The sequence below is a fragment of the Myotis yumanensis genome, unplaced genomic scaffold (assembly GCF_028538775.1).
Source record: "Myotis yumanensis isolate MYYU_CA2020_CCGP unplaced genomic scaffold, mMyoYum1.0.hap1 SCAF_12, whole genome shotgun sequence".
NCBI classification, from domain to species: Eukaryota; Metazoa; Chordata; class Mammalia; order Chiroptera; family Vespertilionidae; genus Myotis; species Myotis yumanensis.
Genome location: NW_027223763.1, coordinates 20,801,818 through 20,826,442, shown reverse-complemented (window position 1 = coordinate 20,826,442; position 24,625 = coordinate 20,801,818). Strand labels below are relative to the sequence as shown.

The window sequence follows — 24,625 nt, the reverse complement described above, 5'->3', positions numbered from 1 at the left end:
CTGAAAATGATCATGAATACGTTTGTTTTATAAACTGGACAAACATTCGGTTTGGTCAGTCAGGCTTTATGATAGGAGAAATTTTGTGTTGGCAAAATTTATTTGTAAAATTTAAAACTTTCTAATTGCAAAAGAGATATATTCATTGTAGAAATGTTTTAAAATCTGAGAACAGTGAAATCTGAGAACATCACCTAGGAAAATTTAGATCACCTGGAAAAAACTATTAACACTTTGATTATACTTTTCTAATCATTTTTCAATGCCTAGATACAGACACACATATTTACAAATATGAGAATGCTATATATGCTGTTTTAAAAACTTTTCTATTATCAAAAATCATGCAAGTATTTCCACATGATTTAATATTTCCTATAGAATCTAAAAGCTATATAGCTTTTTTATTACATAGATGAACGTAAGTTCTTCACTTGTTGGGTGTTAATGTTACAATGAACCTCCTCAAATATTAATTTTTTATAACAGTCATGAATATTTCTTTAAGACAATTTCTAAAAGTTAAATTCCTGGGTTAAAGACTTTTAATACATCTAAAATAACTGATGTATTTTCATAGTCCCACCAACTAGATGGTCTATTTTCCCATATCTTCAATGACTGGAATTATATCTTTTTAACAACTAGGAAATATAAACATATATATGTACATATATGTATATACACACATACAATTTATATTTCTGCCAGCTTTTCCATGTAAAAGAGTATTATAGCTTTCATATTGGCCATTAGTAATTTTTTTCTTTTTTAAAATCACCTTTTTATTTTTTAAATCTTCACTAGATGATATTTTTTTTTATTGATTTTAAAGAGAGAGTAAGAAAGAGGGAGAGAGGAAGAGAGAAAAAGAGAGAAAAAGAAAGAGAAAAACATCAGTGTGAGAAACATAAATTGGTTGCCTCCCATAAGCATCCTGACTGGGATCAAACCTGAAACCAGGGTATGTGTCCCGAACAGGAATCGAACCCCAAACCTTTCGGTGTTCGGGATGATGCTCCAATCAACTGAGTCACACAGCCAGAGCAGTCATTTTCTTTTGCTAATATCTGGTAATATTTTTGAGATCATAGTGGAATTCTAGATTTGAAAATATGAGTGCAATTTAGGAGACCTGTATTTTGGCCTTCATTATAGCATTAGTGCTAGAAGATCTTAGATTAAATCATTCACTCTCTTTGGTCTTAAATTTCCTGTTATATATAAAAGGTACTCAGAATGCCCACTCAAATCTTCCTATGATTCCTGTGAAAAGCAAATTAATTATCTTTGTGTAAAACAGTGACTATACCACTATTTTATTAGCAGTATTAATAAGCTCTTTGACACACATTTATAATTATCAGACACATAAAAGTAGGTTCTGTCATTTAACTTTAAATGTCTTTAAGTAATTAAATAGATAATTGACAATTCAGTTCAAACAAAGCAGTAGACTCCATCGTGTATATATGTATGTATATAATATACATATATATGGTATATACGATATAGTTATATAACAAATTATACATAAGTTCCACATTTTCTAAATTTTTTATAGTAAGTCAATTTACTAGTGACATGGAATATTTCCTTTCAAGGAAATTTTTGTGTGTGTGCATTATAAAATATTATCAGTGTTTATAATTTTGCATCTAGATCTTTTACCTAGCATGAGGCCATTTTTCTATTTAATTACAAAATCTTCATGAGAAATTTTCAACTGCCTAATGTGTCATCATGGGGATATATTATTATTTACTTAACCATTCCTCTTATCTTAATCACATTATTTTCAATTACTTACTTTATCTGTATCATTTTTTTGTATAATTCTACATTTCTGTTTCCTTAGAGTTGATTCTAAGAGGAGCAGTTAAGGGAACAAAAAGTGAGAACATTTCAAGACTTTAAATATATATTATTAAATTGTGCTAAAATGGACTGTACTAATTTTTAACTTCTATTAAGAATATATAATGAGAGGGCTTAATTTGAGGGTACACAAGCCATCACTGGGCCACATATTTTTTTCTAATTATAAAAGTGATTAATGTTTGTACACAGAACAATAACTTAAAAACACTTTTCCCTCAAGCCCCCAACCACCACCTCTCTCATTCCTTACTATTAACAGTTTGAGAAGTATACTCTCAAACTGTTTCTTAATTTAAAAAAAGGTTTGCATTTAAATTTTAACAATAATAGATTTATTTTGATGCATATTGAAAATGGATAGGTAAATAGCCCATCAGACCTGTGCTTTTATGGGTATTATTGCTTCTGATGAAGCTAAAAAATTTTAAGTTGATTTAAAAATAATATATATTAAGTAAATAAAAGTGCAAGTAGTATGAAAATATGTCTTAAAAGTTTTGAATGTGATATGAGAGTAACTTTAGGAAACTGCCATGGAGGGATAGCTTCTAGAGCTGCCTGCCCCCCCCCCCCCCCCCAGCTCAGTGTTCTTGACCAGGTCACATCCCCTCACTGGGCTTCAATTTGAGTGCAAGTCATAGGCATCTGGAAATACCAATCTCTCTGCGATAAGGGATGTCTCAACAAATGGGCAGTATTTCAGTTGAGTTTTTTTCTTCTGAATTTTGGTTAATCTATCAAAGTTTATTTAAGCTTGCTCTCTTTCCTAAAAATAAAAAAGTATCTTCTCTAGAAAGAATTTCACGTTCAATTATGAGTTAAGGGAAGACATTGGCTTTAAAATGAAATCCCAAAATTTTATCTTAAAATATTACGTCTCAATAACTCTATAGGAGAAACAGAAAATTTCAAATTAAGCAGTCTCTTTATTGGCCAAATCCTGTATTGCTTTCGGGTAAGTAAAAAATCTGAAGTTCTATAGCCAAGTGATGAGATATTAAAGTTAGTGGTTCATCTTTGTGTTCCTAGTATTCAGTTATGAGTATGTCCCACTGTCGATGCTAGACAAATAGTCAATGGATGGATGATATGCCACATGAAGGAATGTTCCATATTATAGTAACTAGTCTAATAACAACTGTAAATTCACCTTCCACCGATGGGAGGTTAAAAGAAATTTTTTTAGAACATTGCTATTGAAACATCTTTGGTACCCAAAGGTATATATACAGTGGGGCCTTGACTTACGAGTTTAATTCGTTCCGAGACCGAGCTCGTTAACTCCAATTACTCTGTCAACTCAATGCAAAAAATCAGCAGAGAGACAGCTGGTATCTCAAAAAACTCGTTAGTCGGGACACTCGTAAGTCAAAACCCCACTGTACAAAGATTCATACAGAGTAAGTTTAGTATGTTATTGCAACTTCTCTTCCTTTGAGAATTGTTCAGAATTAGGAATCACCCACTTTTGTCTTCTTTTAGTCACTTCTCCCTAAGATGGACACTAGTCCACTAGTTACATGTTTGAAATGGGTTTATGAGAATATACTGATTTTTTTTGTAAGGGATCAGAAGGTGTGCGAGTGACTTCACTTTCTTGATATTTGCAGGGTCCATAATGATGCAATTTGGAGTTTTCAGAAAAAAAAAAAATTCAAAGTCTGAGTAATTTCCAACAAGAGTGAAAAATCTCAAAAATTCAAAATTGTAAAAACATAATAATAGCTTTGGCCGGTGTGGCTCAGTTGGTTAAGCATCATCCTGTGCACCAAGGGTCCTGGGTTCAATTCCCAGTTAGGGAGCATGCCCAGGTTTTGGGTTGGGTCCCTGGTCGGGGTTTGTGTGGAAGGTAACCAACCTATCGATGTTTCCTTCTCGCTCTCTAAAATAAATAAAAACATATTTGAAAAAAAACAAAATAACAAACACACTCCAATTGGGAAGACTATATTAAATTGCAAAAAAAACACCACCACAGGAGTTTTATATAGGCAGGAAAATACCAAGTTCAAAAGGTGTGTCACAATATGGTCCAATGTTTAAGAATTAAATAATGAAGACTTCTGAAAAGGATACATTCTCTACTCACCTACTCTTTATTTTCCTAAAATCATCAGCTTGAACAGTTTTCCAGCTGGGATTTAGAAAGTGGGATTATAAACTGGATTTTTTTTTGGGGGGGGGGGTATAATTTTCAGGAAGCAAAGCTTTTTCCTTTTTTATATGATAGACTGTAAAAATTGAATCAATAACATCGGGACACCTAAACACTGTTGTTTCAGTTTAAATTCTTTTTAATATAGCCTCAGGACCTACTCTTTCTTCTTCCCATGATTCCTTCCTGCAGGTGATAGAAGCCGCCTTTCTCTCTATAAACACTTTTCTTTAAGAGATTTAGGTGTCTTCCTTTCCTAAACCTCTAAAAATCAGAATGATTTATAGACTATCTCTATCCTGCTAGAGTTGGGCAAGTAAGTGGATCATATTTGCATGGGTCACTCTGATTATAGGACTTCACTGTTTCTTGAACTAAAATTTCAAGATTTATTATTCTATTAATGCTCATAAAGTCACTCTTTTGATGAGCCATAATTTCCCTTTATGAGGAGTCTGTATGCCACTCACCCATGATAAGGGAGAAGTAAGTCCAGATTTCCAACATATTCATATTTCCTGGGTCATTAATAGAGTCTTGAAATCCCATATGACTCCAGGGGTTAATGGCCTAGGGTACAGTAACAAAGGTAAATTTCACCCAGTCAACTTGTCCCCATGAGACTTCCCTCACCTTGTTGGCTGTGTACAAAAATCTAAGCTTTTCCATTTTAATTTAAAAATTTAGAAATTAACCCTCCTGGTGGAGAAGATAACCCATCAAGGAGGCTTGCATTATCTCTGTGAATATTCTTAGGGAATGAAATAGCAGGAGGTGTGAACTTTCTTCTGTTTATCTTAATGGTCCGCTAATGGCAAAGCGTAATTACAGTTACTTAAGTGCCAAGTTTATCAAGATTTTCACTAACATCTCCAGCCACTGCGCTTTCCTGGACTGACCCAGCTTTTATTTACCCAATCGCTTTACCATCATTAGAAAGAAAACTGCCCTCCATAAAAACAAGCAAGCAAACAAAAGCCCACTCCGCAGCCGGGTTTAATTTCTTTCAATTATTTTACTTGGGCAGTTAAGACACTTGTGACTCCAAAAAAAAAAAGTCGAAAAAAAAATATATATATGGGATCAGTAACTGAAATTTTAGCCTTCCCACCTTCAAAAAGCAGGGCTATGCGGGAGTTTTGTAGTAGTTTGCTTCATGGCTTTGGGAAATCAATTTGCTTCTAAACCAGAAGGTGGTCTTCCCAAGACCATCCTATATTTGGGATGGAAACTTAGGCATTGTACCTTCCCCCTAGGGGACCCACATGAGCAGCCCGAGAACCACCTATCTCCCCATCGGTCTCCGGATCTCCTCGCTGCCTTTGTCCCTTCTAGACGTGGAGGCTTGGAGAGGAGGTTTGGTTTCCAAGGATTGGAGCGTTTGAAGGGCGGGGCCATCTCCAAGTCCATCTCCCCTTTTTTGTCCTCTCCTCCTGGGACGGGAGGGAGGAGCCAGGTCCCCCCGCGGCCGGGCCGGGTCGGGAGCTCGCTATTTCGGTCGCTCGAGGTGAGTGTGAAAGGGCGGCAGCCCGTTTCATTGCAGCGCAGGTTAATTTCTGGAGTTCACCGCGGTCAGTGCGCCCGCCGCTTCCCGGGGCTTTGCCAAGAGGGTTTATGAGGTCGGAGGCGTGTTGGGGCGCGCTCACGTTTTCGCGAAAGGCTCCTCCCCAGGGTTCATTCCCCGACTGCGGGAAGTCCTCCGGTGCCCCGGGAGCCTCGGGTTTCCTCTGACCTCGTCGCTTCTTCCTCCCTCCCCTACGCTTGGTTCCCTGCGCCCCCCCCCCCCCGCCCCTGGGGAAGGGCGGCCCCCATCTTAGGATTTCCGACCCAAGCCAACCCAGAAGGTACCTCCACGTCGATGAAGATTTTTATCATCACCTCCCAAACCCAGCAGTCCTAGGAGCTTTCAACCTGAAATACGATTGTTATTTTTTCCCGTGCCGGGCTTTGACAGAAAAAAGTCAGCTTTTTATTAAAGACAAAGAAGTAAATTATCAGCCGGGGCACGGAAAGGGACGGCGGAGACCCGGCGCGTTTCTTCTCGCGGCCACGAGGAATTTATGGGGGAGCGGCGGCCGGCGCTCAGACACCCCTGGGGTCCCGCGGGGGAGGAGCTCGGGACCGAAGGGCTTCCCCAAGTCCCCGCAGGCACCTGGAGGGAGAGTCCTCCCAGGTCTGCACAAAGCCGGGATCCTCTCAGCCCTGAACAGCCTCGCCGTCCTCCGCTCTCCTTTCTTTTCTCTTCTCTTTCTTTCGACTCCCGTCTCCCTCTCGCCTCGGCGCTTTCACCTCCCTGTTCCCCTCACCTACTTTTTCCCTGGCCTCTCCTCCCCCTGCCCCCTCCTTTCTTCTCCACCGCACGCGCAGAGTGTCATTTATTTATTTATTTATCACCCCCGCCATCAACACCCTTTTAGGGCTTCCAAGCTTTTCAATGCGAGTGGGAGGAGAAAAGGGCAGGAAGTGTTGACTCGGAGGGGGGTGAAATCGTGCCTCTGAGTGAGAGATTCTGCCCCAGAATAAACGATGGGGGAATGTCTAGGAAAAGGAGGATTCAGATCTGTTTATGAAACCCCGCTTTCCGACAGCAAGCAACTCCGCGCGCGTCTCCTCCTCCTCCCCTTTTATTGTATGGGTTTATGGACACATCTTCCTGGACTGTTGTGTGGAAGGGGGAGGAGTGAGTATTTAGAGAGGGCAATCTCGCCCTGGATCCTCACCACCGCGCCTTCTCCACCGGATGCGCGCTCCCCAATGCGAAGGAATCCAGCAACATCCCCCAATTCAGCCGCGGACAAAAGAAACTTTAATTAAGGTCTCTGCCCCGCGCGCTGCGTGTCCCCCCCCCCCCCCCCCCCCGGCTGTTGATGTCCAACTCGAGGATGCGAGAAATAGAAATGGCACAACCAACCCATGCCCTTGAACTTCAATTGCTCCTGACTTGCTGTATTGATTTTTATACTGTAGGCACCCCCCCACCCCGTGCGCGCTCCCCCCACCCCGTGCGCGCTCCCCCCCCCCCCCCATTAAATTAAAGCGGTAGGAGATGCCCCACCTGGTTGGGGGTGGGGACCCACTCCTTTGCAAAAGGGATAGGTCAGAATGATTTAGGAAAAATTACACCACATAAAAAAATCAAGGTGTGAAAGCTTCCTTCTTGGCTCTCTTGTCTTCAACACCACGACACCTTATCATTAGGAGCGCTGATTGTTACTTTCCGAGCCTTAGGTGATCGGCCAGAAAGTGCAAACAACGCGGGGCTGGAGGGTGTAAAGTTATTTAAGTAGGCTTTTTTTTTTTTCTTTTGGTGCGCCGTCAAAACATTTCACAAGTTAGGGAAAGAAAGTGGTGGTTCCGAGGCTTGGAATGATAGGTTCTCTCCCTTCCCCATCCCCCTTTCCATATCAAAAAAGAAATAAAATGCACAATGAGCCTTATTTCGGGGGAGAAGTCTTCAAAATACGTGCCAGTAATGGACAATTTGAGCTTTTCACTGGAGATACACCGCAAGCTGGAAAGGGATTAAAAAGCCCCACGTGGTTGATCTGGATTTAGACTTGCAACCTCTAGTTCCCCATGTCTGTTCTGTGCAAAGATTGGCCTCTAGATGGATGCGTGTGAGGGTCTCTCTGGGCCCTGGGCTCGGCCTCTGGGGCAGGGCTGATGGTGGGAACCTGGGGAGCCACGGGACAGGGTCCTCACGGGGGGCTTCCTCTGCTGGCCGGGGCGGCCGGGCGCCTTCGGGACGCGAGCGCGCACGTCTCAGCCCGGCCGCCGCGCTCCTCGCACCGCCTTCTCCGCAGGTCTTTATTCATCTCATCTCCCTCTTCCCCTTCTCCTCCTCCTTTGCCTCCTTCTCCTCCTCTTCCTCCTCCTCCTCTACCACCACCACCACCACCTCCTTCTCCGCCGCCGCCACCTCCTCTTGCATCTCACTGGCCTGGCTCGGTGTTGCTCTAAGTGACAAAGACAATGTCCCAGCCTTAACTTTGCAACCACCTTGCCTCCTTCTGGGGTTCAGCAGAGGGGAGGGGGACAGCAGCCGCAGCCTCAGCATCTCCTCCAGCTTCTCCTTCTGCTCTTCTCCAGCTCTTGGATAAAATTCTTCCCTTTTATGCCCCCTGCCCATTTCCTCGTTTCTTTCTTTCTTTCTCTTTTCTTCCTCTCTCCTGCACGGTGTTGTTATTAGAAAGGCTTCGCGCACCCCCTGGTGCTCCGGCGTTTTGTGTGGCAGGAGAAGATTGTCTTCCTTCTCTCTTTCTGTCTTGCTTTCTCTCTCCCTCTGGTTGCTCATTATTCAGAGAGAGACACAGAGGGAGGGAGAGAGAGGGAGCGCGCGCGAGAGGGAGGAGAGGAGAGAGAAGAGGAGAGGGGAGAGAGAGTGAGAGGGAGAGGGAGGGAGGGAGGGAGGGAGAGGGAGAGAGAGACGGATATCTCAGGTCATCTGCAGCTGCAGAGTCTGAGGAGCCGAGGAAGGCAGGGAAGATGGCGATCCTCCATTGCTGAGACCCGGCAGAAGCACATGAGACTCCCAAACAACTTCCACAACAATAACCCGAGCAGGAAGAGGAGAAAGAGAAAGAGGATAAGGAGGCGGTGGGGCCGGAGAACCCGAAACACCTCCCGGCGCCGGGACGCTTCTTCTGTAAGTTATTGCAATTAACCGACACCTCGGGGTGGTCCGAGTGCTCCCGGGAGGAGAGCGCGGGGTGGTGGACGCACAAACGCGCTCATTCATTCGGCCGAGGAGGGTTGGTGGAGCGGGAGGAGAGGAAGTCCCCTGCATGGACTGGCAGTTGGGAGAGAAGAAGCGAGAGAGAGAAGAGGAGGAGGGGGAGGAGGGAGAGTGAGAGTGAGAGGGGGAGGAGGAAGAGGAGGAGGAGAAGCGAGGGAGGAAGAGGAGGAGGAAGAGGTGGAGAAGGTGGTGGTGGTGGTGGCAGTGGCAGCGAGGTGGCTGTGCTTTTCCTGCTGGCTGCTCTTCTGCTGGGGGCAGCGGAGCGCTGTGGCTTAATTAATTTCGTGTAGTTCTATGGAGAGAAGAGAAAATGAAAGATGAGTGAGAAGAGAGCTGGAGGCTTAGGACCGATGCTCCGAGCATGGGGACAGGAGTAGGGACAGAGAGGGGGGTGGAGAGCGGGAGGCGACCTCAGCCAAGAGCCAGAGGGAGCTAGCAAGGGGCAGAGGAGGGAGCGCTCCGAGCCGCCCCGACCTGAGCCGGTTGACCTCTTTCTTTCTCTGTCCCTCTCCTTCCTTGCCCCCTCTCTGTCTGCCTGTCCCCAGCCCGATGGCAAACCCGTGCGGATTGGCACCCCCCCCTCTTCCTCAGGTATTTGGCTCTCTCTCTCTCTCTGTCTCCGAAGTTGGGATGCGGGGTCGGGATGTGTCGGGGGGTGAGGGGGAGGTGGCTGCTGCTGCTGCTGCTGGTGCTGCTGGTGAGGACAGAGGCCAGGAGCGGGGGGCACCGGCCGGGTGGGGGGCGCAGGTCCAGGAGCAGCTGAGGAGCTATCTCCAGGCTGGGGGTTCAGAAGCGTCTGGTGGAAGAGGACAACGGTTTCAGGAGAGGAGAAGCCATTACATACGCTTGGCTCTCCTGGGGAAGGGAGAAAAGAAAGCAGGGGCCTGGGGGTCTTCTCACTCCTGGTGCAGTTCCCAGGGGTCTGCCCTCCTTCCAGGCATGAGGGGAAGCCACAGCCGCCCCCCCCATTGGAGCAGCCCCTCTCTTTCCCTTTCTTTATCTCCCTTGTCCTCCATTTGCAAGCTGTCTGCTTTGGTTCCAGTCCAGACTCCAAAACACAAAGCTCCTTCTCACGTTCATTCTCCAGGCTTTTCACCATTCCTGAAGGAACCCTCATTTTCTTTTCATTGTAGCTTCTAACCTACAGGGAGGGAGGGAGGCTGCCTGGAGTTCCTTTCATATTCCTCCCCTACCAAAAAAAAAAAAAAAAGTTTCATTTTTAAGCACGCGCCTGGGATGGGAAAAGACCAACCAGTTGGGGCTTTCTCCCAGGGTTGGGGGGCGGGGGGAGCCGTGCCTGAGTGTCTGTGTTGGCTGTTTGGTTTGCTTTGGTTTTGTTTCTGGAGGTGGCTTGCAGGTTTTGGAGGAAGTGACTAGTTTGGTTGAGAGCTGGGAACTGAGTCAGGTAAGCCCTGTCATGTTGTAACTCCACCAGAAAATGGAGGAGAGCGAGTTTCCAGGAGACAAAGCTGAGATGAGAAGTGTTTATAGAATTATGGATGTTTCCATTTTGAAGCTCTGTTGGTGATGGCTGGAGGAGGAGGCTTGCCTGCCTACTCCTTGTCCCTTTCCTGGGGGAAGTCTTGTGGTGGTTCCTCACTGTCTATTCATTATACGAGGAAATGAGGGGCTTTTAAGGGCTGCTCAGATTTTTCTCCCACCAAAGGAGTGCTTTCACAAGTTATTGAGATGTTTGTTTCCATTTTAAAGTAAACTTTTGGATTTTTTTTTTTTCACCTTTTGAGTGGACCTGAAGGGTTTTGACCTCCTTCAGGAAAGGCAAGGCAAAATCTTAAACATTTTCCACTGAGGTCCTCACACAACTTTGAGCTGCTGCAGGTCTCCTGAAAGTCGCCAGGAAATGGTGACTTTCCTCATTGTGAAGACGGTGGTGCCCTCCGCTGAGATTCTGGAGTTCTGGGCTTGGCTATCATCATGTTTTGATGCATTGCAAGACTTTATTGTCTGGTGTGGGTTGATCTCTGGGGGAAAAACACAACAAAACAAAATAAAAACCAACAACAAATCCTACAAGATCTCAGAGGAAGTCTTACTGACACCAGTTTCTCCAGAGTCTACATTTCTCTTCAGGTTGTTCCATGTGTGTGTTAGGCCTTCTTTTAGTTCCTTTGTTTTCTCCCTTCCCTTCCATCCTGCTGGGTTTTTTCTGTGTTCTCAAGTACTGTGAGTCTCCACAAATATCAAATGTCTTCTTAACAGTGTCACTATGGAAACAAATTTTTTTTTTTTTAAAGATTATGTCAGTTGAGAAAACCTATGTCTAGGTCTCTTCACCTTTTTGATGGGGAGGAATTTATTAGTCTTCTAGGAAGACATTTTGTGAGGATGATGTGAAGAAAGGATCCACCTCAGTCCACACACATTGATTGGAGTTCTTCACAGATTAGTTCTAGAGAATGTATGTAATTGATCCAAGTAAAGACCTAAATCCTGAAATGCTTGAGGATTTTATAAAAGCCAACCATGAAGATGTTGCTTTTCCATTAGGTAAGGTAGCCATCTTGAGGATGAGGGAAGATGTTGGAAGAATTTTAGGTGGACTATTGAAGATAGGAGAGGAGGGCTCCACGGTGGAATGAAGACTTGGAGGAGATTCAGAACCAATTAATGTATTGTAAGGAAGCTGATTAGACCTTGTTTCAACTAAGGAGGAATACAGAAAGGTACCAGCTTCTACACAAACAAGGAGCACATTGGTGAGCGACTTATACCAGCTTTTTTCTTGCTTTGCTTTTTCATTATGTGTCGGATTTGTGTGTGTGTGTGTGTGTGTGTGTGTGTGTGTGTGTGTGTGAAGTTCCCTGTGTCTACAGTATTTTTGTGCATATTGAAGTGGTTTTAGATTCCAGATGCAATTATATTCTGTTGAGTAGCTGGTAGCAGTGTCATTCAGTGAATGCACAGTGCTGTATATGACAACATCACATTTTTCAAACCAAACTGTTGTGTCATTAATTGAGGGTTATTGTTCTTCTAAGGGGTGTGAAAGCAGAGGGGGAAACACATGGTTCTTTAGCTGGTAATTGTCCCTGGTCAATGAAGTAAATCCCTGATTTTTGCAGATGAAGATGTATGGTTTTCAATTCATGTGTATGCTCATTTAAAAATATTTCTCTTCAGACCTCTGCTTCTTTATTCCAAACCTAGGCCTCTCCAAGAGCACTTTAAAAATCTTACATGAAATCAAACCTTTTATTACTGATTTTTGAATGTTATCATTTGATGCCCATTGCTTTTGCTCTTAAGTGGAATGTCATCAGTGTTTTATTTAAATTTCGTAGTGCATGTTAAGATCCTGCATGCTCAAACTCAGAAGTTCAAATGCAATGGAATAAGGAGTTATTTGGGAAAGTAATTACCAGATAATTTTGCATCTAATTTACCAGATATGTTTATGTAAACATAAATACATTAAACATTGATCTTGAAGCAAACTTCCATAATATCTTTTTTTTTGTTGAGGACAACTGCTTAATTACTTTTTTCAATGGGAGGAAAAATTTGACAAACTGGTTGCCAGTCCAGCAGTTTGACTTACCACATTTTTTTACTTTGCAACCAAATGTTTTCGTGTCTTTATAGACGGTCTTATAGAGATGAACTTTCTGGAAGGAAAGAATTAAGTGTCTAAGAGGCATTTTGGATTTTGAGAAAATGTTTTATAACTGTTTACCTAACAGACCCATCCCATCTATGATTCCCTTCATCAGTATGGGAAGTACCATAATATTAAACACATGGTTTCTTGTGTTTGTCTAGACCAGCGGTTCTCAACCTGTGGGTCGCGACCCCTTTGGGGGTCAAACGACCCTTTCACAGGGGTCGCCTAAGACCATCGGAAAACACATATATAATTACATATTGTTTTTGTGATTAATCACTATGCTTTAATTATGTTCAATTTGTAACAATGAAAATACATCCTGCATATCAGATATTTACATGACGATTCATAACAGTAGCAAAATTACAGTTATGAAGTAAAAACAAAAATAATTTTATGGTGGGGGGTCACCGCAACATGAGGAACTGTATTAAAGGGTCACGGCATTAGGAAGGTTGAGAACCACTGGTCTAGAATATACACTTGAACTGAGACAAGTATCTTGGATAAACCATTGTGTGAGAATTAAAAAGAGTGTCAAGTTGAACATTCTCATTTGATGTCAAAGCTCAGAGATCCTTTTTTTTGAGACATCTAGTTGATGAAGCTCATTATGCAAATTTTTACCATAACTAATATATCATCAAGAAAAATCATTCTGAAGAAATACATGTGAGCTATGATACACGCTGTCATTAAAAAAAGATTCTTGTTGGAACTTTGTAGTCCATAATATCGCTCATATTGGATTTATGTCCATCTGATTCATTGATCACATTCCCTGAGGACTTGTTTTTTTCCCCCCACTCTTTGGAGTTAGAGACAACTTTTAGATGCAAGATAAATACAATTTTTATATATAAATATATAAAATCTTTTTTTTCTTTTTTTAAAATTTGTTTTATTGCTTAAAGTATTACAAAGAGTATTATATATGTCTCCTTTTGTTTTCTCCCCTTGACCTTCCCCTAGCCTCCCATACCCCCAGTGTCTTATGTCCATTGGTTATGCTTTATGCATGCCTACAAGTCCTTCGGTTGATCTCTTACCCACCAACCCAACCCTCCCCGGCCTATATAAAATCTTGCTAAGGAGTCTTCTAGAAGACAGTAGGGGAAAAGAAATCCAACTCTACTAATGGACTTGAGTACTTGTGGTCAGTTTTCCTGAAAGAAAAGAATGGTAAAGTTGCCTTGGAAAAGAGTTCTGTTTTCTGTGTGATGGAGTTTAATAGATTCTAGTCTATCTTGAATTCTTTCCTGGTGTTGAGTGTGGTTTCTTTTGTTTTTGTTTTTGTTTTTGGTTAAGGTAACCGTACTTACCTTCTTTGTGGTGTGTGCTTTTATCAGACTTATAGTTCACTGCCTTATGGGATAGAGCATTGACAAAGCTGTATTGAATGTTTCAAGTTGATGACTGGAGAACAGAGGTGCTATTTCACAATGCCACACTCACAAATTAGGAAATATGTAAATAATGAACTCAGATTGCAAAGGATCTGACAGGAGTGTATAAGTGGATGATTGGTACATGGGAACTAAGGAAATTCAAAAGAAGTGGGGGAAAATATTTCCAGGATCTATCACTAAAAATCTAGTGAACTGAAGGGTGGGAGACCACTATGTGTGTGTGTGTGTGTGTGTGTGTGTGTGTGTGTGTGTGTGTGAAAGCAAGTATCTTTGGTGAGGTTAACATACTTATGAAGTTGGTGGCCTTGAGAGAAACATTAGCTGGTGACCTATTAATTGATTATGAGAAAACGGAGAGGAGGAGAGAGAGTGCTAGAACAAAATTCCTCTTCTTGTGTGATATGCCAAGACATCTGGCAGATGTTATGTTGGGCCCTAAGGAATGGACAGTTTAATTTTAGCCCTAGCAAGGAAATGGGAAGTTCTAAGCTCTTTTAATAGCACAAGTCACAATTCTTAGTTTGGGGAAGGTTGCTTAAAAAAATAAGAAAGGAAAAGAAAAGAGGAGTTTATTATAATATGAAAGAACTCTAGGGAGCACCCAGATAAAGCTGGGTTTTGGGGTGATGGACAAAAATATTATTTCCCAAGTAGAAATTAACATTAAAAACTGACAAAGAGATACCATAAGTGATGAGTATTAAGTATTTAATCTTCACCAGTCAGAATTTCTAATTGAGAAGCTAGTTGTTTGGGGCCTTAGAGAAATCATCAACTTCAAATCTTCCCCTCCCCCTCTGCATTTTACTGAAGAGGAAATTGGCACCAAGACTTGAAGTGACTTGCCCAAGGTCAGAAAGTTCAGCTGTAACAAAGCCAGGCCTACAACTCAGGTCGGCTGACTCCCAACCCAGTACACTTTCGGGTGCCCCAGTGCACGTGATTATAGCGGTTTGTGAAACACCATCTCAAGACATTAATCATACATTAGTGGGGCAGTTGATTTAGTGTTAGTTGAATTTAACATGTTGGGGAACCCTGGCCTGAATATGGTTTGTTTCACTTATAGAAGTGACACTCCAGAGGCCAATTTTATTCGTGTGACTTTCAGTCAAGTTTTAGCTATTGAATTTGTAGCTGTGCTTTTCCCTGTCCTCTTCTCCTCTCTAGTTCTGTCACCCAGGGTTTGGGAGTCCTTTTCAAATGCCCTTCTTTGGAAGTTTGTCTGGGTCAATTGCAGCTTATAAAAGTGCCCACAATTGGACTCAGAATCTATTTTGCAACATGGTACAGACTTAAATTGGCTTCTTTCAGAGATGCCATTTTGTAATACTGATGAAAGTCCAAGAGAGTGAAATCCAATCTAAAACAATTACTGGTGATTTTCCAGTGCCCTGTACTCATCCAGAAATGTGCCCTCCACGCACCTTCTAGGAGCCCAATTCTCTCTTGCAGACCAATGGCTAGGTACTTCCCATTCCCCACTCTACACGAAGACACCCTTAAAATGACTTTTGAGTGACACGAGCAGTATTTAACCATGAGAGAGAGAGAGAGAGAGATGGGTTAGTACTTTAGGAAGGGTGAAATGGGTTTCCATTTCTGATTCCTCTTGGACAAGTGAAGGCAACTTTGTAAAGATGAGTGATGTTTGGAAGTTTCCACATTTTCTAAGCTTCTTCCCAACCAAAGCATAAATACTCAATCCAGGAGGCAGTCTGGAGAAGGTAGTACTTGGATGGGGACTTCTGGCAGGAACACAGTTAACGCTATAAACAGTTGAACCTCCGTGTGGCACTCCTCCAAATGAGTTGACTGTCGAAAATAAAATGTTCCAGAAGAACTGGGAGAACAGGAAAGAAGTTAAAACAGCATGGTTTGCATGCCAGTACTGAAGGGGGGGAAAAAAGTTAGGGGGGTGGGGTTATTAGAGAGAAGATAATCCTACATTGAACTGTCTCCTGGATTTATAAGACCCACGAGAAGAAGTTTCCAAAGGGAAAATGGATTTTTATGACTTTAGATTGTGTTTGCTGTTGACTAGGAAGCTCTTCTGAATCTTTTGTCCCCTTGAACTTTGTATCTTGAGAACTGCACACACTGATATGATAAATAGGAAGTCAATTGGAAGCGTTTTGGATTTACATTTTCTGCTTGGAAATACTATCATCAAATTTATCTACTTCTTAAAGGCTCTTGTCCTCAGCAGTTGAAGCTATAGATTTTTAGTCTTTGGATGTATGGTTCCAGCACAGAGTTGGTGTTTTCAGGGTTTGGAAAGACAAGTAGCATGGGTATGGTACAAGAGGCCACCAGTATGGTCACCTGCAATTGCATTGTCTTTTAATTCTGGTGATCAGATTACTTGGTGTCTTCAAAGCATTCCTACCTAATTCCTAGCTGGAGACCTTTTTTTCTGGAGTTATTCTTGGATGGAAGGTTTCTCTTTGTGCCAGGTCATGGTTATTTCAGTGTTGATTTTCTTGCTTTCATGGGTTTGCTTGTGCAGCTCATTGCATGTTGCTTCTGGATATTAATAAAATACTTCTGCTGTGCCCGTCCACACCTTAACCCCACACTTAGTTCAAAGAGCAGAGCCTCCTCTTGGGGGTGAAGGGAAGGTTGGTGGGTACTTGTTTGTTCAAGAATAAATTCTTGAGATGAAGATTGCTTAACTCAGAAAGTTATTTGGTAGGCTTTTGAGTAGACTTTGAACAAAGACCATGCAAGGAAAAATTGTATTAGGAATCAATGGATCCCGATTTAAATGTTTTAAGATCACTTAGTTGGAAATTAAGCATTTAACCAAGATGAGTAAGCAAGGACTTACCGTTGACTTCAGATTGGTTTGAGCACAAAAGAGGCTGGAGGCCCAGGCGAGACAACTGTGTCAGAAGTAATTAAGCCCAGGATTTGTGGAGAGGCTTAGCTGCCACAGAGCCCAGCTGGGGGAGGCCAACCTCACTCCCTAAGCCCTCGTCTGGCCAGTTGAACCAGAACATGAGCTAAGGCCTTCAGATTTTGGAATTCTTCTCTTCCCTGTTCAGATTTAAGAGAGTAAAGTCATTATTCTTCAGTTTTGCTCATGTCAGCTGAGTGCTTCTCTCTTGAGCTGGGAAATGCCAGGGGTCGGGGGAGCTGATTCCCTCTGAGGGAACATTTTCCCTTTAACACTACAAATGTGCCTATAACATTGTACTTATTACTCAGAAAATAATTGTGCAGTGGCACAATGCGGGATACTTGAAAGATGTTTGCTGCACAAAGGTTCCAATACTCACCTGCAGATTAAGAAATGGGCTTATAAACCATCTCATTTCTATTGTTAATGAAAAGCTTTGGAAGGCACCTGTGAATTAGAGCTCCAGCTGCTATCATGGTAGGGGAAGTTAGGCCTTGAAAGGATACACGGATTAGCCCGTCAGAAAAGCAAACAGTAGCATCAGCACAAGTAGAAAATAGACAGGGTTGTTAAGCTAACAGAAAAAAGTAGGCTGAAGCATTGCCATAATTACGTGGTGGAAATTTGCTGGGAAGGAGAGACTGTTTGGATGGGAGAAGGAAAAGAAGAAGAGAGGCAGGGGGGAATGATTGACAAGTGAAAATAGAAGAGGCCTGTCCACTGGGAAGAGCCTCCAGGAAGAATAAAAGGCATTGCTTTTAAGAAAACAATAAAGCCAGTGGAAAAAGACCTTGTAATTTGGTACCTATTGCATGTGAAATATGAAGACCAGTGCTCAGACCCACATTCTTAGGTCTGTTCCTATTGTGAAAAATAGAATTGGGCCTGGAAGACAATTTATGTGACTTTGGGGTTACAAATACAGCTTTTCTGATAAAGGACAGATGGAAACTTGAAGGAGAACTGGGTAAGTAGGCCTAGGTGGAGATTTTCCTGGAAAATGAATGAAGTAGAGACCAGAGCACAGCAGTAAGTAGCTGCATTATTAATGGGCAGAAAATGTGATAGTCCTCTCTAAAGTTATCCATAGGGCTTCTCCACCTACGCTCTGGGTGTTACAAGAAATGAAGAACTAAGACATGCTTATTTCAGAGGGGAAAGGAATAGACCTATTGTCCAGTTTGGGATTAAGCCATTTGCTTCAGCCACGCATCACAGGCTGGTCTGTCAATCCAATCCTGGCATTTTAAAATCCAAAGTAAGGCCACTGTGGTCTAGAATGTTTAGCTATTCCAATCCCTAATTACATCATCCCTCTGTGCTGTGACCAATTGGTCAGCAAGCGAGCATCAATTACTCAGCCCAGATTGGACCTGATCTAGGGGTCCTTCGTGTGGGGTAAAAAAATTTGAACACTGAATTATAGACTAAAGATGGCCCAAAATAGATACCAGGTGTGTATATTAGGCAAAGATTTCAATTACAAGTAGTTAACTTTTCTTCAATGGTTTCTATCTTAAATGATCTTCTCAGAAACTATTAATTATTATTTAGTAATGATAATTGGGGAAGGGATCGGTATGGGAGAGACCATTTTCATTTGAATGTCAGAGTTCATCTGCAAGAACTTCTCTCTTCTGCTGTCAGTTGAATATTGTTTCCTCTAATGGGTAAGATTACTGTCTGTAAGGAGAATAAATATGATTGCTTCCTCAAAAAATGCTGCCAACTCCTCTATAGAGTGGAAAGATCCCATGGGCCTTCAACATAATGCTATTTCTCCTCCTGGAGTGACTAATAGTTCATATGAATACTAGGTGATGCTTATTTAACATTTAATATGAACCAGAGACTGTTCATATGGTAGAGAAAAACTGAGGCTTGGGAGGTAATTTACCCAAGGTCATGGAGCTACGAAATGGGGGAGCCACAAGGTGTGGGGGTGGGGGAATTACCTCCTGGCTCTTGGCTGGTGGGAACTGGCCTTGGTTATTACTTAGTATGCTAATAGCTTATGTTCCTGATGGTTTATCTCTTCCAGTTGCTTATGCCAGGAATATATCCTAGTGTTCTGGAAGGAAATCTGAGCATAATGGAAAATTAATTGTGATATATTAGTTAATATGAGAGGTATAACTTACTGTAATAGCTTGACAAAGTGTGTTTAACTGAAGAGTACCTCTTTGTGTTCTTCTGAGTTACAGAGATTGGGGGTGGGGGGAGCAAGACACCATGTAGAAAGAAATTTAGAGAATAACTATTTTTAAATTGTACTGTGTCAAGCTTAGTGGTGCAAAGTAGTTATACGTGTAGATATTTAAAAAGAGTACCTGTCTTGTAGCAGGAAGATATACTGTATAAGTTTTTTTTTTTTTTTTAATAGAGAACTGTCTGATTTTTTGCCCCCTTAGGGTCCCTTTTGAAGGTCTCCGTGCCGTGTTGGCTCTGGTGACTATAGACACGAGAAGGGTTTTCAGAAGCCGCATGGACATATTTGAAAATTAGTTCCATTAATTTTGGGAAAACAGTGCAGTTACTCTTCAAAGGCTGGGTGCTAGAGTCCCCCACGCCCTTCAGTGATCACCATGTGCTCTATTTAGATCATGGAGACATGATGAATGTTTTGGTTCTATTTGCTTCTCCCTGAAACATCACAGTACAGTGAGGAAGCTGCTGTTCATGGATGACCACAGATGCCCTTAATAGAGTAACAAGATGTACTAAGGGAGATGGAACAGGTCCAGATATCCCTGTGATATTCAGGACAGTAGCTTCTCTGTAAGACAGGGAATTGGGCATTAATTGCTGACTAGACTCTTTCACCAATCTTAATTTTGTTATGGAACTATTCAGACAGTCTCATACCCAGGGCCTTGTAGGAGGATAAGCATGTGTCCTGTATGTAAAGTGTACAAGAAGAGGCCAGAGTCACCCATTTTTACCCGCCATTCATATCTACTCAATTTATCAAAACCATTCCTTTCTTAAGATATGAGGAAAATGCTCAGAAAAAAATAACTCCATAGTTGAAGAGAGTAAAATTTAACCTATATGAAGCATGTGGTTGTCCAGATGGGATTTCTAATTTAAGAGCAATAGGGACTCCACTCAGTCTTAGGTAGCATCAACTGAGGCCCCAGTCAGTGGTGCCTAGCCCTCTGAGACACTCCCTCACACTAGCCTTTCTCCAAGACCAGCCCCCAGCCTGTGTCTTCAGCCTTCCTCTTCTCTGAGGAGAAATCTACCCAGACTACCCTCAGGGGCTTTGCAAAAAGTGAAGGTAAATTGGGTCTTGTACCCCTGTGCCTGCAGTGACACCCAATTGGGAATAGGACATTGAATTTGAAAATACACTCATGAGAGGTGGGGTAGGAGAGGAAGCCTCAGAGCATGTCCTGGAGGTAAATGTTTAAAGTTTCTGTACTTAGATCCAGGGGAGGAAGCCTCCATTCTACTCAAAAGAAAAGGAAATCACATTTCAAAGACAGATTCCATTGTAATGTGAAAAAGCACATTGTGTAGCTCACATAAAATAGCAGAGTCTTTCAGAAAGCAGAACTGTATCCAGAACTTGTGTGGAAGTTCTCATCACTCATTCTTCTCTTGAGGGGTGGAGAAGTGAAGTGACATTGAAGAACCAATATCAGCTGTCCCTGAAATCCATCCCTAACCCCTTGGTGGACTCAAGAATCTGAGTACCTCACCCATTCTTTCTCTGACCTGTGGCTGTAGCTTGTTAATATGAATGAACATCACCTATAGATCCTGAAATTAGCAAGTGTTAAATGCTATGTATTTATTAGGGGAAAAACGATAATCTAGTCAGTGGGTTTAATTAGGTTATGATTGCCCCGTTGCTGCTTCATGGTAATTATATTCATAACCCTGTTTCTAGACGTCAGCTACAATTACCAAAATTGACCCCAGCACAGGTAAGTGTTAGCGATGTTTTTTTTGAAGCAGCTTCTGAATGGTGGGGAATTTCCAATGTCCCCACTGCCCCCTTTCCCTTCTCCACACCTCCATCATCTTTTCCCTGCTTTAGTGGAAAGGACTGTGGCAATATTACTTTGTCTATGACCATACACATTGCATAGCCTGTTGTCCAAAGAAAAAAAGTTCAGGGAGTCGAATGACTAGAAAGCATTCATAAACCAGCAAATAGGAATCTTCAACCATAAAAATCCAAAACTGGCTAGATTGTGTTTTTCAGCATATGAAACCTGCTCCATAGACTTAATGTGATTCATTTGAATAAATCTTTTACTTTATAAGGCATAATCTTGAAAGGGAAAAGAGAGTCATCTGTGTTTAAGATACTGCCTTATCACATGATCGCTAAGGTCTAAGGAATAAAGAGCGAGAGCTTGCCACTTTATATTACCCTCTTCCCCCCAAATTCATGACATTTGCTGCCAGGGTATTCTCGCAGAAAAAGAACACATCATTGCTGAGGATGCTGTTTGCTGTTTATTTCCCAAATGAAGACAATGATTTCTAGGAAATACAAACAACAACCTGTGTCAGAAGTGGGCATGTTGGTGTGACACAGTGAATCACAGGGCCAGATTGTCTCTTGGCAGCCTTCCCTTTCTGACACGCAAGTTATATTGGGAAATAATGCACGTAAAATTTGCATGCCAGGGCTAAACTTCAATGCAATTGAACTATATGAAGAACAACTAGGAACTTGGCTACCGTATATGTGGGTGTATATGTGTATAAATAGATAGATAGATATAGATATGTGTATAAATTTGTAAATATATGTGTATATATATATTTTTCATCCGTGGTTGGAAATCTGTAAGCTGAGGGTTGACTTCAATGATACGCTCATTTGTGACTGAAGGCAGTTGCTTCCCTCCCCTTTTCAGGGGTCAACTGTATATATATATATATATTCTCTCTGGGAGAGGTACTTTATTTTTTTGTTGAAACATCGGGAGTACAGAGTTCTCCATATTTCTGGGTGAACATGCAGCTTTTAGTGCAGAGGTTTTCATTAAGGAAGTAACATGTGGTGGGTGGAGCACACTCTTGGGCACTATATAAGCACAGGGTGAAATTGGGCTCTGTCCCTTCCTAGCTGTAGGACCTTGAATAAGTCACTTAACTTCTCTGCTCCCATGATTTCCTACCCAATGAAATGGGGATAATAAGAATCTGTAGAATTGACATAGACCTAAAAACTACTAAGTATATTAGGTCCCGGTTCATAATTGGTACTCGAAAAATGATCGTTTCTTCCTTCCTTACTGATGGAGAAGCTGAGGTCAAGATGTTCTCCCAGGGCTTTGCCAGATGTGAATTGTTTCATCCTTGGTCTTAAACTCAGTGTTTTGAATCCTGCCTGATTAATTTTGTACCGTGTCTGCCTTAACTGATGAGTGGTGCTCATTGCTGTTGCCCATTCTCAGGTAGACTTTTCCAGATTGCACTCCATAGCTGATGTGTGTGTGTGTGTGTGTGTGTGTGTGTGTGTGTGTGTGTGTGTTCAGTAGGGATTTGTGAGCAACCTCAGGGTTGATGCCATGTCCTCTTAGACAAGAACATGTACATGGTAACAAAGACTATCCCAACCTTGCAGAATGATTCCCTTAAGTCTTGTGGAGGAACACATTTTTAATCACTGTGAACTTCTCTGAGCTTTTTGGAAGAAAGATGTTATTATTGTTCCTGTTGTCTGGCATCATTCTGGCAAAATGGCTTGTCTAAGAAAATTTACTTACTGCAGTGAAAAACTGGCTACTCTGTCTTCTAAAAGGGTTGGGGGCCTCTTTGGCTTCCTTCATATAGATAGGGCTGAGCCTGTTCAGGGGGTGTCCTGTGGTTTTGCTGAGAATTGCTCTGGTCTTCTCTGTGCAAATGTTTATTTTCATAGTCCATGTCCACTTGGTCTTACCAACGTACTGCAATATCAGATGCTTGAGATCTCAGGGTAAGGAGGCTAATTTTAGAATGCCTTCAGGGTAGATGATATTTCAAAATGTGAAGTGGTGTTGATAGGTCTTAACAGGACTTCTCTAACCTGGTTTGCTCCAAGTCAGAAGCACATCGGTGGCCTCCCTGGTGGTAGCGTGTGGTGGTGGTGCAGTTAGTGGTAGAGAAAGGACGCGCAAGTGATTCTTTGATAAAACAGTAGCGTGATTTATTTTTCACCTGTGAAAAAAGATTACCCAAGAAGAATTATGTATTTATTTATTTTGAAAATTCCCAGAGACAAAGGAGTTGTTTTTAATTATAAAACTTTACAGTCACCACTTTAAAACGGTGTCCAGAGATATTTGAGGGAGAGAGAGAGAGACATGCATTTACTTATTGGGGTTCAGATCTCTAGGATGATTTCAAATGAGAGATTTTTTTTGGCCTCAAAGGGTGGACCCCCAACTCAAGGAGTGGAGGAGTAACTTTGGGTGTGGTAGTGGTTACAATAATCTAGAATGCCCTCAGTGGAATAAGAAGTATGGGGAGATACAATAGGATCTGAAACTAGGACTTCTTAGGATGTCTGGAAAGCTCTGGGAGTGGAAAGATTTTTCCCCCCGTTTCCCTGGAACTGGGGGATATATTTGGGAGTGCCACCTTCACAAGTGTTCAGTTCTTTACAAATTGCGGGGGGTCCTTCCTTCCTCGTGACTACAAAGTAGTAGAAAGGTGATTGGCTTAATTTGGGTCAGGCTCCTGATTTGCTCCTAGCCTCCAGTTCATCCTTAAAATGGAATTCTCTCTGGTGAAGGCCAAGGGGCATTCATGTATATAAAGCACCCAGCACCCTGCCAGGGACCCAATAAAGGGCCGCCTCTGCAGTTCATTTGCAGTAATCAATTAGTGGCCATCCAGCGCCTCTGGTGCAGATGGCTTGCTCCTTGCCATTCATCTGCCGCCTGGCTTTGCACGCCTAGTTAGCAGTTGTGGGGTGATGATAGAGTTGGAAAGAACGTGTTTTATAGGATTGTTATATTTAAGAAACATGTGTCCATCTATTTATCAAAACATTTATTGAGCGCCTTTTGCCTACCTAGCTGGCCTGCAGTGTGCCTAGGTGGTCGAACCCAGGAGATGTTCCATCTCTGTCAGTTGTGTTAGGCTCTTTGTTTTGGTAATTGGGCGATTACGATGGAGATGGTGTCCTTGGCCACATTTAAATAGCTTGGAGCCTGATGATGGTGAGCTGTGGCTTGAGGCAGTGGGAAATGGATCCCTCTTTAGATGCATGCATGTCTGTGTCTTTGTTTGTATATATTTACAATATAATTTGCTAAGCATGTAGTCAGTGCTGCTGGGGGACGTAATCTGGCAGATCACTCATTTAAATATTTACTCCGAAATATCTTGTTCTCTGTTGGTGTGAAGTAGTAGAGTTTCCAGTTATTTTTAGGTCATTTTCATCTTAGCAACCCTGTTGGAGATGAACCAGACACACTGCTGTAAACTGTCCCCACATTTTCATAGAATTTAATAAAGTAAAGTTTAATAGTTTGGTCCCAAGAGGCTACCCAGCCATCTGGTTAGCAGACGGTTAGGTTGAGTATTGCTCGGCTGCTGAGAGGGCCACAGACCAGCCCCGGCGCACTGGTAATATGTCCAGTTGCTGAGTGCATTAAGCGTTGAAATGGTGCTCTCAGGTCTGCCGAGCCAGCAGTTCTGTTACCACCGCTGTGACGCAGGAGATAATTCAGCTGGGCAAGCGGCAGCATGGGGGTGGATCTCCAGTACAGGATGTGTAATGTCAACATGAAGGATTGGAGCTGGCAGGAGGAAGGGAAGCACTCATTTCATGCCAGTGCAGGAAGCCTAGAGCGATCTTCCCGCCCCCCTTGCATCTTGTCCTCTTCTGGAGCTTCCATGTTATGTGTTAAATGATTGCCTGGTGCATGGTCCATGGCAAAACATCAGCTGATTATCTGCCTCTTTT

General features: G+C 42.4%; 1 protein-coding gene across 4 annotated transcripts in view; it reads left to right on the top strand.

Annotated features, from left to right (window-relative positions):
* Positions 1-8,415: 8,415 nt before the first annotated feature.
* The window catches only part of ZNF462 (zinc finger protein 462), a 137,682-nt gene continuing 121,472 nt past the window's right edge, over positions 8,416-24,625 (top strand). For 3 of the 4 annotated variants that reach the window (XM_070430967.1, XM_070430965.1, XM_070430964.1), the window contains exon 1: positions 8,434-8,681. The gene's annotated coding sequence lies outside the window, so the exon portion shown is untranslated. Of the gene's footprint in view, positions 8,682-24,625 lie in introns of all 4 variants that reach the window. The other variant, XM_070430966.1, reaches the window with a different exon arrangement.